The following is a 13,029-nucleotide window of genomic DNA, read 5'->3' on the forward strand; positions in this document are numbered from 1 at the left end:
ACTTGTCAGTCCACTGTCATGCCACCATACCGGCCATTTTTGTGCAGACCATCGAGTGCCGAAAATGGCACCAAAACCTATGCTCCCTGCAGAATCTGTCCACAGCCCCAGCTCCTCAGAGGACACGGCCGGCTTGTTCCAGACGACTCGACCATTGAAACCTGCCAGAAATGCCAACCAAATGCGCATGTCCTGGCGGACCTCTGCCGAGAGCCTTGTGCGATGATGGCCCTCCTTCAGTCCGACCATGGCTTGAGCGATCGAACGGGAAAAGGGGCGAGCCATTGGTATAACTCTTAGGGCAAAATTCAACTGTCCCACTAACTGCTGTAATTGATGCAGCGTAACTTTAGATTTACTCATACACATTTGCAGGGATGCCCTGAACTTTACCACTTTATCACCTGGTAAACGGAAACAACCTTCTCCGGAGTCTAACTCGATCCCCAGAAACTCTAGGCAAGTCGAAGGACCCACCGTCTTACCTGGTGCCAGTGGCACGCCAAACTGATTCATTAAAACACAAAATGCAGCCAAAGCTTGCCCACATTCCGGATCCCCGGCTGCCCCCAAGAACAAAAAGTCATCGAGATAATGCATCACATGTTGAAAACCCGTCTTCTTAGTGAAGACCCACTGTAGGAAACTACTGAATTTCTCGAAATAGGCACAAGAAATAGAGCATCCCATCGGCATACACCTATCCATGTAATACTGACCCTGAAACATGAAACCTAGTAGACGCTGATCGTCTGGGTGTACCGGGAGCAACCGGAACGCTGACTCGATATCAGATTTTGCCATCAGCGCACCGGGCCCCAGGCGATTCAAAATGGCTACGGCCTCATCGAAGGATGCGTACCGCACCGAACACATTTCCGGGTCTATCGCTTCGTTTACGGAAAGACCACGTGGGGCTGACAAATTATGTATCAGCCGAAACTCACCCGGGTCCTTCTTGGGGACCACTCCCAAAGGCGAACAAACAAAGTTAGCAACCGGGGGTACACTAAACGGACCGGCGACTCGACCTCGAGTAACCTCCTTCCGTATCTTTTCCTGTACCACAGTCGTATGCTGCAAGACCGATATCTGATTTTTGCATTTTTCCACACCCTGAAAGTCCCCCACTGGGATGCGGAAACCATATGAAAACCCGTTCCGCACCACCCCAGCAGAAGCACGATCCGGGTATTCACTGAGCCAGGGAATCATTGCCAAGGTATCAATCGGGGTAGGTAAAGGCGCCCCTCGGACTATGTTAGACCTGTTTGGCACCTCCTCTACCCCCGTTATCACCCGTTTTTGCTCTGCACGTGGACTCAGGATGGGATGATTGCCCACACCCACTACATTCGTGTTTAAATTTGCACGACCCCTGGGGCCTAGTACATTTACCCCTGTTAAAGTTCCAACAAACCCCCTTTTTACCTGCATTACCGGTAGGTCTCGAGTGATTGTCGGTACTCGTACCTGATCGAAAGGGCGTCCCCGCATACTGACGGGAGGATTCGCCCACGTTACTCCCTACTAATGGCAATTTCAACATACCAGTATCCTTCATTTTGGACCAGGACACAGAGTCATAACAATCCCAAGTTAAGCTTTTATCATGTTCCTTTGCTTTTCTGAAAAGATTATCATAGCAGAACCAATGATTACCCTCGTGTGATATCGAGTACCCCATGATCCGTGACTGATAAATCGGCAATTCGGGCAGTAATTCGGGCCTGCGTTCACCCAAGATCGATGTGAAAACCCCCCAAGCCTTGCCCCAATTGGCAATGTTTTCATTTACCTTAAAGGCGGCCATCTTTGCGCGCCAAACACTCGGATGCATTAGATCCTTCTGATTTTTAACATGCTCCATCTCATAATGGTCAGTAAGCAACGAGAAGATGTTTACATATTCACCTGCCCATATCTTTTCCTTAACAGCTAAAGGGACATGCTGACCCAACTTTTCCCTACGAGAGGGTGCAGACTCCTCCCTAGCAATCGGCAATGGCCGCTTACCTGAACCGGACGCTGTCTCTGCGACAAGAACCGTCCCCTGTGGCTTCTCTATGACCGCAGCCGGCGTGGACACCCTCGCTGCTTCTCGAGTCTCACGCAGTTGTTTCATCAATACCTGCGCGTCGACAGCCGTGGCGCCCTCGCTACCTTTACCCAACCACGCTGCTAATTGTGCTGCCAGCTCGGGCGGCATATCTTCCCCGGACACGGGGGTGACCACAACGGGAATCGGATTCCCTTTCTCCGGCACGGGAGTGGGTGCTTCGAGCGGGACACTGGGACCCGGAATATCTCCCCCAGCCGCACCTCTCTTAGGCCTCTTGCCTTTTCCTCCCGGGGCTGATCCCTCCAACGGACGTTTCGGCCCCCCTTCCTCGCTTTTATCCATTCGCCTCTTTAGGTCGGTCATCTCCTTCATGAGAACACGCAGCATCTGCTCGGTAGTCATTCGCTTTCCCGCCTTCTTCGGCATTCTCCAGCAGAGTATCTAGAAAACAAACAAGAGGATTACAACGCTCAAAATTGGCTCTTCGTTCCGTCTCGAGCTCACGTGCAGCGAGGAGGTGCAGCTTCAGAGCACAGGAACAAGAGGATGCTTTCTGGTCTTGATCCTCCTTTTATCCGTCTTCAGGGCGGGAGTAAACCCGCCCCTGCCTGCCCCGAGGGTGTGGCCAGCCGCGTCAGTGTCTAGGACAACCCACTCTAGGGCGGGAAAAGGCGCGCCCCGGCTACGCCGCTTCGGGCATACCAGCCGAGACTCGCCTCCCGCCCAAGATGGCTTCCCGGGGGGATCGTGGTACTCGCCATACGTGCGGGGGGACCGATTGGTCGCCCCTTTCCATTTTCATCATTTCAGGATGCTAGCAGTGCATCATAATAAAGTGAGAAAATTTGTGAGAATGTTGTATTATGCTAAGAGTCCAGCAATTATGCTTAAACAATTATGTGCTGCTCTTTTGCATGGTTCTGAAATAGATGTGAAGAATATTTGTGAAGAAATTGAGTTTTGTTACTTTGGTAGTAAAGATGAGAATGTTCAAATTGACCCTGAAGTAGAGGGTAATGTGGAAGATAATGTACAGGTTTCCAGTACAGATTATTTTCAGAAGGAAATTGCCACGTTTCAGATGAAATCAAGTGAGAGGCCTAATTTCACTTGTGTATGTTGTCGACGCACTTATTATAAGAATCAGACTAAGGTAGTGGATTTATATGCAAAAAGTGAAAGGGAAAATAATAGTGAATGGAAGGATTTTGCCACATACTTGATGGTAGAAAATTATTTTGATTTGGGATCGGATCAACGTGTGTGTACTTATTGTTGTAATAAATTAAACCAAAACCAGATGCCTGCTAGGGCAGTTCATAATAATCTGGAATTGGTTGAGATTCCTTCTGAATTGAAGGATTTAAATACTTATGAATCTATTTTGATTCAAAGTATCCATCCCTTTCAGGCTATTGTAAGAATGGAGCCAAAGACAGGGAAGTTGCCTCCAGCAGATTTACAGAGAGGATTAAAGGGAAGAGTTGTTTATTTGCCTCTAGATTTGAACAAAAACATTAACACAATTGGAATAGAAAAAGTGGAAGAGGAACCTCTGGTTATCTTGGTTAATGGGGTTCCGACAAAGAATAAGAAAATATGGCAAGATTTAGTGGATGTTAGGAAAGTCAAAAAGGCAACAGTGTATTTGAAGAAAAATAATAAGTACTATAAGAATGTATATGTTGCAGAAGAGGAAGTAATTGATGAAGAGGATAGCGATTTGTGTGCTGGCCAAATTGAGAAAGTAGAGGCCTCTAAAAGTGAAGAAATATATGAACATTATAGTGTTCATCCTTTGCATTCCAAGGAAGTCATGGGGAATGCTATTGAGTTGTTTCAAATGAAACAAGCCAAAGGGAGTCCCATTAGTGTTTGGGAGGAAAGTTTGGAAGCTCGGTGTTTCCCACAGCTATTTCCCACAGGTCAAGGAGGAAGATATGATGAGCGACCTCATCAAATTCCTGCGTCTGAATACCGGACTTTACGATTGTATGCAGAAGATCCTAGGTTTCGGCAATGCATTCCCTATTTGTTTCATCTCCTGTTTGAAAGCGATCTGTCTGGACTGTCATATGCAGTGAACCACATCTTAAAAAGTGGTATACAGATGCGAAACATCTCGGCAAGTGACTTTATGCATAAAGTCAATGTCCAAGACAGTATTTTGGATTCTCACTTAATTAATCTCATGGCGTGTCAGCGTGGTACTAATGAGTACTGGTACCGTCGTCATGGTGATTTAAAATGTATGCTGAGGAACTTAGGAACTCCAACATGGTTCCTCACTCTGAGCTGTGCCGAGTATGGCTGGGAAGACTTACTTGAATTTCTACGAGAGGCAAATGGAAATATTGAAAACATTGAATTCAAGACACCTGGAGAACTGTGTTCTTTGGATCCAGTGAATGTATGCAGGTACTTCAATCATAGATTTGAAGCTATGATGTCTTTCATCACAAATAAAGAGAATCCACCTCTTGGAGAGGTGTTGGATTTCTTCTGGAGAAAGGAGTACCAAGCAAGAGGTGCCCCTCATATACATATGTTGTTGTGGATCAAGGATGCACCTAAATTTGGAACAGATCCGGATGACTTAGTGATGAATTTCATCGAACAGTATTCTACGTGTGCTGTTCCAAACGCAACGGAGAAGAAAAGTCTAAGAGAACAAGTTCTACGTTTCCAAAGCCATCGTTGTGGAAAGTACTGTCGTCGTAAATTCAGAAATAAGGACAAGTTCTACACCAAATGTCGTTTCAACTTTCCACGACCGGTGATTTCTAAAGGAAGAGTGAACAGTTTGATGTCTTCGCTGCGACATAATGTGACGAGGAAATCACCCAAGAATACATACAATTTGAAAAGGAATGAAGAGTCCAAGTACATCAATGACTACAACCCAGTGATTTTGTCCATGTGGAATGCCAACATAGATATACAGTTTGTGGCTGACAACTGTATGGCTGTGGCTCGGTATGTGACATCTTACATCACCAAAAAAGAAAAGACCGAACTGAAGGATATGTGGGAGGACATTTCCCATGAAAAGAGCCTCAGCAAGAAGTTGTACAGTTTCAGTCTGAAGATGTTGTCGCATCGAGAAATCGGAGCTTACGAATGTTCTGATCGATTGTCTTCAGCAAGTCTCTATGCCAAATCCAGGAGTCTCGTTTGGGCGAGTCTTGGTCTTGCTGCAACGCGAAATCGAGTTCTAAAACCTGTCCGGGAAATTGAGTATTTGGCAGAAAAGGAACCAAACAGTACCGACATTTTGAAGACCAACATGTTGGATACATATTATCCAAATCGAAGCAGTCACCTTGAGAATGTTTGTTTATATGAGGTTCTCCAAAATTATATATTCAAGAGGAACATCAAAGAAGATATTGAGAAAGGAGTGTATGCTGTAATTGGAAGTGAGGGATGCCTGGTCAAGCAAAGAAAATGCCAATTAGTAAACCATCGAAAATTGAGTGGTGAATCTCCAGAAAAAAAGGAGTTTTTTTATTTAGCACTTTTGCAACTTTTCAAGCCTTGGCGTGCAGAAGAGGAACTGCTTGGAGATTTCCTCTGTTACGAAGACTCTTTCAATGCAGCCAAGGAGTCCATAGAATGTCCTGCTTTTTCTAAATATCAAGAAATGCTAACTTTGGAAATTGAGCAGGAAGCAACGATTGCAGCCGAGATTGCCAGAGACAGTTCTCAGGACAGTCAGAGTTCTGTTTCATTGAGTCAAGATCCACTTGGAGGACCTATTATCGAAAATGAAGCTGCCACTGCTATGAATGAAGTAGAAAGAGCCATGGCACATGCTCAGGAGGATTCAGTTAACTTAGAAGACTTGGAAAAACAACTCAACGTTGAGCAGAGGAAAATATATGATGAAGTTACCAAGGAAATTGAGCACGGATTAAGTCATGAGAAGAACAAGTGCTCATGTACATCGTTGAAGCCTGTCCGACTGTACGTGAGTGGAGAAGCGGGAACTGGAAAAAGTTTCCTCATTAAAGCAATCTCTTGTTATTTGCAGGAAAGGACTGAGTCATCGCTGTCTTGTGTTGTCACCGCTCCTACTGGACTTGCAGCACATAACATTAAAGGTATTACTTTGCATCGTCTACTGATGCTGCCGGTGGAGCATGACAACTAATTACAATACAACAAGTTATCTGGAGATGCTTGCTGTGAAGTTTCAAGAGTCTTGAGGAAAATGAAACTACTTATCATTGACGAAGTAAGCATGGTTTCCAATGTCATGCTTGCCTTTGTGCATTTGAGAATGCAAGAAGTACTTAAAACTGAATATGATGTGTTATTTGGTGGGAAACACATCATTGTTTTCGGAGATCTTCTGCAGCTGACACCAGTAAAAGGTCAACCTGTGTTCAAAATACTCACGCATGAAGATACCAGGAAGTGCCTAGGGAGCATTGGCAACGTCAATATATGGTTAAACTTCAATTATGCAGAACTGCATGAAAATATGCGTCAGGCAAAGGATGAAGATTACAAGAATATTCTACAAGATATTAGAATTGGAAAAGTGACCGAGCATGGGAAAGAAGCTTTAAATGCACGATTACTGTCAAATTTATATCCCAAACAAGAGATTGTGCCTGAGAATATTTTTCAGAAAATTACTGAGAAGAAATCCGGGATATGTCTCATGCCAACTCTTGCAGAATGTGCCATCTTCAACAACAAAATGTTGAATTTAGAAAAGCAAGAGATTGTGAAACTTGAAGCTATCGACAAATTAGAGCATATGGGATCAACAATTATTTTGTCAGACAATTTGAAATCAAAATTGGATTCATTAGAGAAGACTATATCTAAAACAGCGGGTTTTGAAAAGACTTTGAATGTGTGTTTAAATTGCCGAATCATTTTGAGAAGGAATTTACATGTAGAAAGAGGTCTGGTAAATGGATCAATGGGTAATTTTGTTGATTTTGAGAAATACAGAAATAGAGATGGAATAGAATTTTTAAGAATTAAATTTGATGGCATTGAGGAAGTACAGCAAATTGGTCTTTGTTCTGCTAGGTTTTTGCTTGTTAAAGACTTATATGTTCGCCGTAAACAGTTTCCTGTTTGCTTGGCATATGCGGTGACAATCCATAAATCGCAAGGTTTAAGTGTAGACTGTGCATTGGTGAATATTGGCAGTTCTGTGTTCAAGGAGGGTATGGCATATGTGGCATTGTCACGAGTTAGAACTTTATCGGGATTGTACTTGATTGACTGTGATGTCACAAACATTTGTGCGGATCTAGATTGTGTTAAGGAATACAATAGGTTAAGAAGAGAGTATGCGCCACATTTGCCTCAATATCCTTTGTTTGAGAAACGTGTGGTAGGCCGGAAACGTAGAAATAGCAGTAATAGTAGGGAGGTTGTTGCAAAAAGACTAAAAGTCAATGAACCGAAAATTGTTAGCAGAAAGAAAGTGGATTCTGTTGAAGATGTTGTCGGTTTTCAATTTGAAAACAGTTCTGGTGTCAACTGCTATGCAAATGTAGTGGTTAATGTTCTCTTTTCACTAGAGAGTTTAAAAGAACAGATTCTGTTGAATTCAGAACAAATTTTATGCTGTTTGTTGAATTCTGTTTTCGAGAAATGTAGCACTGATCGAACAAAAGTAGAAAGTGTGTCTGAAGTTCGTTATCTGTTAGATGAATGTTCAGGTCGAACAGACTTCTCTGAAAATAATCAGCAAGATTGTCAGGAGTTTTTAATGTATATGCTTGATATATTGCAAGATGAGGGTGTAGATGTAGATCAACTGTTTGGGCTTTCTTATCAATGGCAGCATGACTGCGAGAATTGTAGGGTATCAAGTACTACTAGTGTAGACTCAGAAAGATTTATATATTTAACTTTGCCAGACAGTAAATCAGTCTCCTTTAATAAGCTAGTAAATGCAGCGGATCACAACATGGAGTGTAGCCAATGTAAATCTGAAATGATGTCAACATTACTTATACGTAGATATGGACAGTATGTCATTTTAATGATCCAACGATGTAGGCCTGATGGATCAAAATTGTCAACTTTAATAAAAAAATTTGTGGCTTCTCAGCTTTCAATATCAGGAAGGACTTTTGTAACTGTAGCAATTATCTATCACGATGGTCCTTCAACAACTTCAGGACATTATACAGCTTATTTAAAGTCTCGAAACGGCTGGTCATTCTGCAATGATACCGTTGTAACTTTCAAAAAAAAATTGCCGTTTGACCTTAAAAATTCTTACCTGGTGTTTTTAAAACCAAAATTTTAAAGAAAGAATCTCGGGATTTCCTGTGAAGAATTGCAAAAGGTTCATCAAGTTGAGGGAATGTAAGTCTGCAATGCTGTCTAGATTATTGCTCCAAAACTTTTAATTATAATGTCATTTTGTAAAATCCGACTATATAAACCTGATGCAAGTAAGTCTGCTTCATAGTAAGCAGTATCAGTGTCATAGGAAAAGGAGAACATGAGTGACAAAGAAGGGTAAGATATTAGTAGTCCAGGATTGTGAAAATTATCTTAAATGTTTTCTTTTTGAAAGTTGCGAAAATAGAAAATGACGGGATTTGATTGGAAGAATTACAAGACTTGTGAATAGCTGCAACATGATTTGGCCAAGTGGAAACATGTGGTAGAATGTGAGAAGTCTTTTCTTGTATGTAACATATTTTTCGAATCGTGGGAGGTTTTCTTTCAGAAAGTGGCGGGCTGACAATATTTATAGCACAACACAGTGGACGCTGTTCATAGGACATCCTTCGACGTCATTGAAAGTAAGTTAATTTTAAGGAGTTTTGAATTCAGATTTCTTATGTTGAATGGGTTTTTTAAACACAATCATTTTGATTGTGTTTTTTTTTTCCCCGCTGTTACATGATGAATACCTTCAAGTCACTGATTTAAGTGAAATTTGATACATTCTGAGAACAGCAAAAATAAACCATTTAACATGTATAATTAATGTTCTGCTTTTTGTACTTATGATATACATTTAGAAATGTGAGGTAGATATGGAGAAACTGAGTCTTCTGCAAGTGTCAATTTTAATGCTTACAGTGCTGTACTTCTGGGTACTGTTTTTTTTTTAAAAAAATTAATAGGCCTCACCTCAAAGAAAGCTCTTAAAAGCACACATTTTATTTGCATCCTGAAACAATCATTTAAAATGTTAGACACAATTTTATGATGGCTTTACATCTTTTTTGCGCTGCTATTGCATCACTATTGTGAGACATTAGCAGTGCAAAAAAAGCACCATGTTCCAAAATAGGCCTCAGTTCATCAACATCAAGATCCAGTTTGTTTAAAATATATATGTTTAGGATTGTGTAGGGGACGTAGAGAAGCAGAGGCTTCTGTAAATGTCAAAGTTGTTGAAAAACTGTTTGTTCTTGAACCTTTTCCCTTGTCTTTTCTAATTTTTAAATACATGTTTTAATATTTTTGGAAATGTTTGTTCTCTCTTTTACAGATTGAAAGTATGAAAAAATATTTTAAAAAGGTAAGAAGAATTATAAGGTAAATGTTTTCTACTCTTTTTACCCGCAATGCACTGCTGATGATGGCACTGACCATGTCATGAATGATGTAATAAGAGGACATGACTAACTTCATTGGTAGGTCTTCACATGCATTATCTGCTCTATATTCTTCAACAAGTGTAAAATTGATCTGTAACCCTGAATAGGTCTCACCTTAAACAAACCTCAGGACAGATCACACCTTATCGTCATCCTGAATTAATAAATAGATCTATTAAACAGTATCTCTGGTTTACTCCCTATAGCTGTCTTTCTTTTAACATTACTCTCTGTTTACTTCCCTTATACTAACTCTTCTTTTTTTAAAAAAAATATTTTTTTGGTTCGCTTCAAGTTCGCGAACCGGGCAGCGAACGGGAAAGCGAACTAAAAGAAATAGAGCTTGCCAGAGTGATAAACATTCTAGCAATTTTATTTGAAAGGGGAGGTAGTTCTGAAAAGAACTTTTTTTTTGGTTTTTGTTGTTTTATTTTATTTATTTTTTTTCTGAACATTTTTTGATTTTTTTGTATTTTTAGAACAGTTTTATGTTTTTTTTGTGTTTTTTATGGAGGGGAAACAACAAAAAAACAGGCTTAGAAAAGGGCTCAACAGGAGCAAAAAAAAAATTACTGCTTGGGTGCGTTAGGGCACTTATGGTTTTCGTACACCATATTGATCAAGTTCACACTCATGTTCCCATACGAGAGCATAGCCCCACAATATATACAGGTAAACTTGATATGTTTAAAGTTTGGCTGAATGTTTGGCACAGTTTCCTGTGCCTCTCTTCCTGTCAAAGATATTGTTGACGTAGATCTGGCCACAGGAGTTGTCGGGGGATTATCTTGTAGGTCCCTTAACTCGGCCCGGCTGTAGTTTAAGGGATGCCACCTGGCCATATGGCGATGCATAGTATAGTTGCCCATACTATATTTTTTCTCTGTGCCTCTAGACAATCTGTATTTACAGATGAGGCAGGTGGCATATTTAGCATTGACCTTCTTGTCCCCTGGAGGGATGGAAAAAAACTGCCAAATGAAACTTGTTTTCCTTTTAGAAACACGGGGCAACTCCTGTATAAATTCATGTTCATCTCTATCCTCTTCTTCTTGTTCCTCCTCTTCCTCCTCTCTGTTAGAGATGAATTGACTTGGTGGTCCTCTCTTCTTATGAGGAGGTGGAGGTGGTGGTGGGGGTGCACCAGCTGCAGCAAGTATAGAAGCCATTGCTGAACTCCAGGAAAATGGTCTTTCTCTCACCAAGATGAAAGTCAGAGTGAGGAAAGAAGGAGGGGTTTACATGATTTGGGAAAAGCAAAAGTTCTGAACCAATGAAAAGTGTTATTTTTAGGTCACATGACCTAGTCATACATCATTTGGAAACCAAAAGTGAAATGAACCAATGAAAAGTTTGATAAACAAGTCACATGACCTGTTCCGCTTACGTTACGCGGTGCGCGCCGCGTCCCGGATCGCTTCCGGTTCGCGGTCCGGAGCACTTCCGGGAGCGCTAACGCGGCGCGTCATTCGACGCATTACGCGACAACGTGATACGTCGCGCTTCCGCGACGCGTCACAGTTGCGCTAACGTAACGTTTACCGGTTCGCGGACTAGGTCGCGGCATCAAGATGAGCTAACGGAAAGCTTCCCGGTTCGCGAACTGGAAGCGAAGAAAAAAAATATTTCAAAAAAATTATTAATAAATATCTAAAATATATTTTAAGATTTAAAGAAGAATACATTTTACAGCTACAGATGTTAGCTTTTAAAAAACCAATGAAATTCACTGAAAAAACCATAGGTTATAGACCATATAAAGTTAGGGATTTGCATTTACAAAACCTTATTTTACTCGCATAAAACCATTGAAATTCCATATATAGTTAGTTGCGCTAACTATATATCGCGCACCCGCAATCGGCTGCTGATGATGTCACATATTACATCATTCATGACATGGTCAGTGACATCACTGATGACATCACTGATGACAACATCCAGTGACTGTATGTTTCTGTAAAGTGTAAATATGTCTTACATATTGAAGAATGAGTGGATGTATAAGTGTCTGGATGAAGGATTTAGTAGGTGCATGACTGACTGTATGAGTGAGTGATTAAATGTGTCTCACTGAGTGCATGGGTTAGTGACTAAACTGTCTTAATTTGTGCATCACTATGTCTGTTGTTCTGTAAACTGCTGCATGTGTTGATAAGTACCTATATGAGTAACTATATGGGATATTCATTGGTTGCCCAACTATTTGTATGGGAGACTGAGTGTGTGTGTGGGTGGCTGGGAGGTGTATGACTCTGTGCATAGATGTGTGAGCAGTTGATTCACTAGATGTATGGGTTCAAAAGTGCATGTGGAAACAGCTGTATGGGCGGTTGACTGTGTGCATGAGTGTATTGGTGAGTGAATGGATATCTCAGTGCTACATGTCAAAGTAAGTACATATGTAAAACACAGTACATGTGAGAGTTGACATATATAAATAACTGTGCATAAGAGCCAGTGAATGTGTGAGTGGCTGTATGGATCATTGTGAACTTGTATCAGGGATTGTATAAGAGAGTAAATATGTGTTAGTATATGTTTGAATAAGTAAAGTTTGTATAACTGTATAGTTGAGGAAATGGAGGTGTGATTGATTCTTTGCATGACTGACTAGGTGTGTGAGTAACTCCATGGATGAGTGACAGTCTGTGAGTGTCTGTTTACACTGATTGTATCTAAGGTTATATTACAGTCTGAAGAGGTTCATCGTATTATCACATGAATGATATCATCAGTGATGTGATCAGTAATATCAAATGAGATGTCATCAGTGATGTCATTTGAGATGTCATCAGTGATGTCATTTGAGATGTCATCAGTGATGTCATCAGTGACGTCATCAGTGATGTCATCAGTGATGTCACTGACCATGTCATGAATGATGTAATATGTGACATCATCAGCAGTGGATTGCGGGTGCGCGATATATAGTTAGCGCAACTAACTATATATGGAATTTCAATGGTTTTATGCGAGTAAAATAAGGTTTTGTAAATGCAAATCCCTAACTATATATGGTCTATAACCTATGGTTTTTTCAGTGAATATATATATATATATATATATATATATATATATATATATTCACTGAAAAAACCATAGGTTAGAGACCATATATAGTTAGCTGGACATTTTATTGACATAAAACCAATGAAATTCCATATATAGTTAGTTGCACTAACTATATATCGCGCACCCGCAATCCACTGCTGATGATGTCACATATTACATCATTCATGACATGGTCAGTGACATCACTGATGACATCACTGATGACATCTCAAATGACATCACTGATGACATCACTGATGACATCTCAAATGACATCACTGATGACATCATCTAGTGTCTGTGTGTTTTTGTAAA

The sequence above is a fragment of the Lissotriton vulgaris genome, unplaced genomic scaffold, assembly GCF_964263255.1.
Source record: "Lissotriton vulgaris unplaced genomic scaffold, aLisVul1.2 SCAFFOLD_2461, whole genome shotgun sequence".
Lineage (NCBI taxonomy): Eukaryota > Metazoa > Chordata > Amphibia > Caudata > Salamandridae > Lissotriton > Lissotriton vulgaris.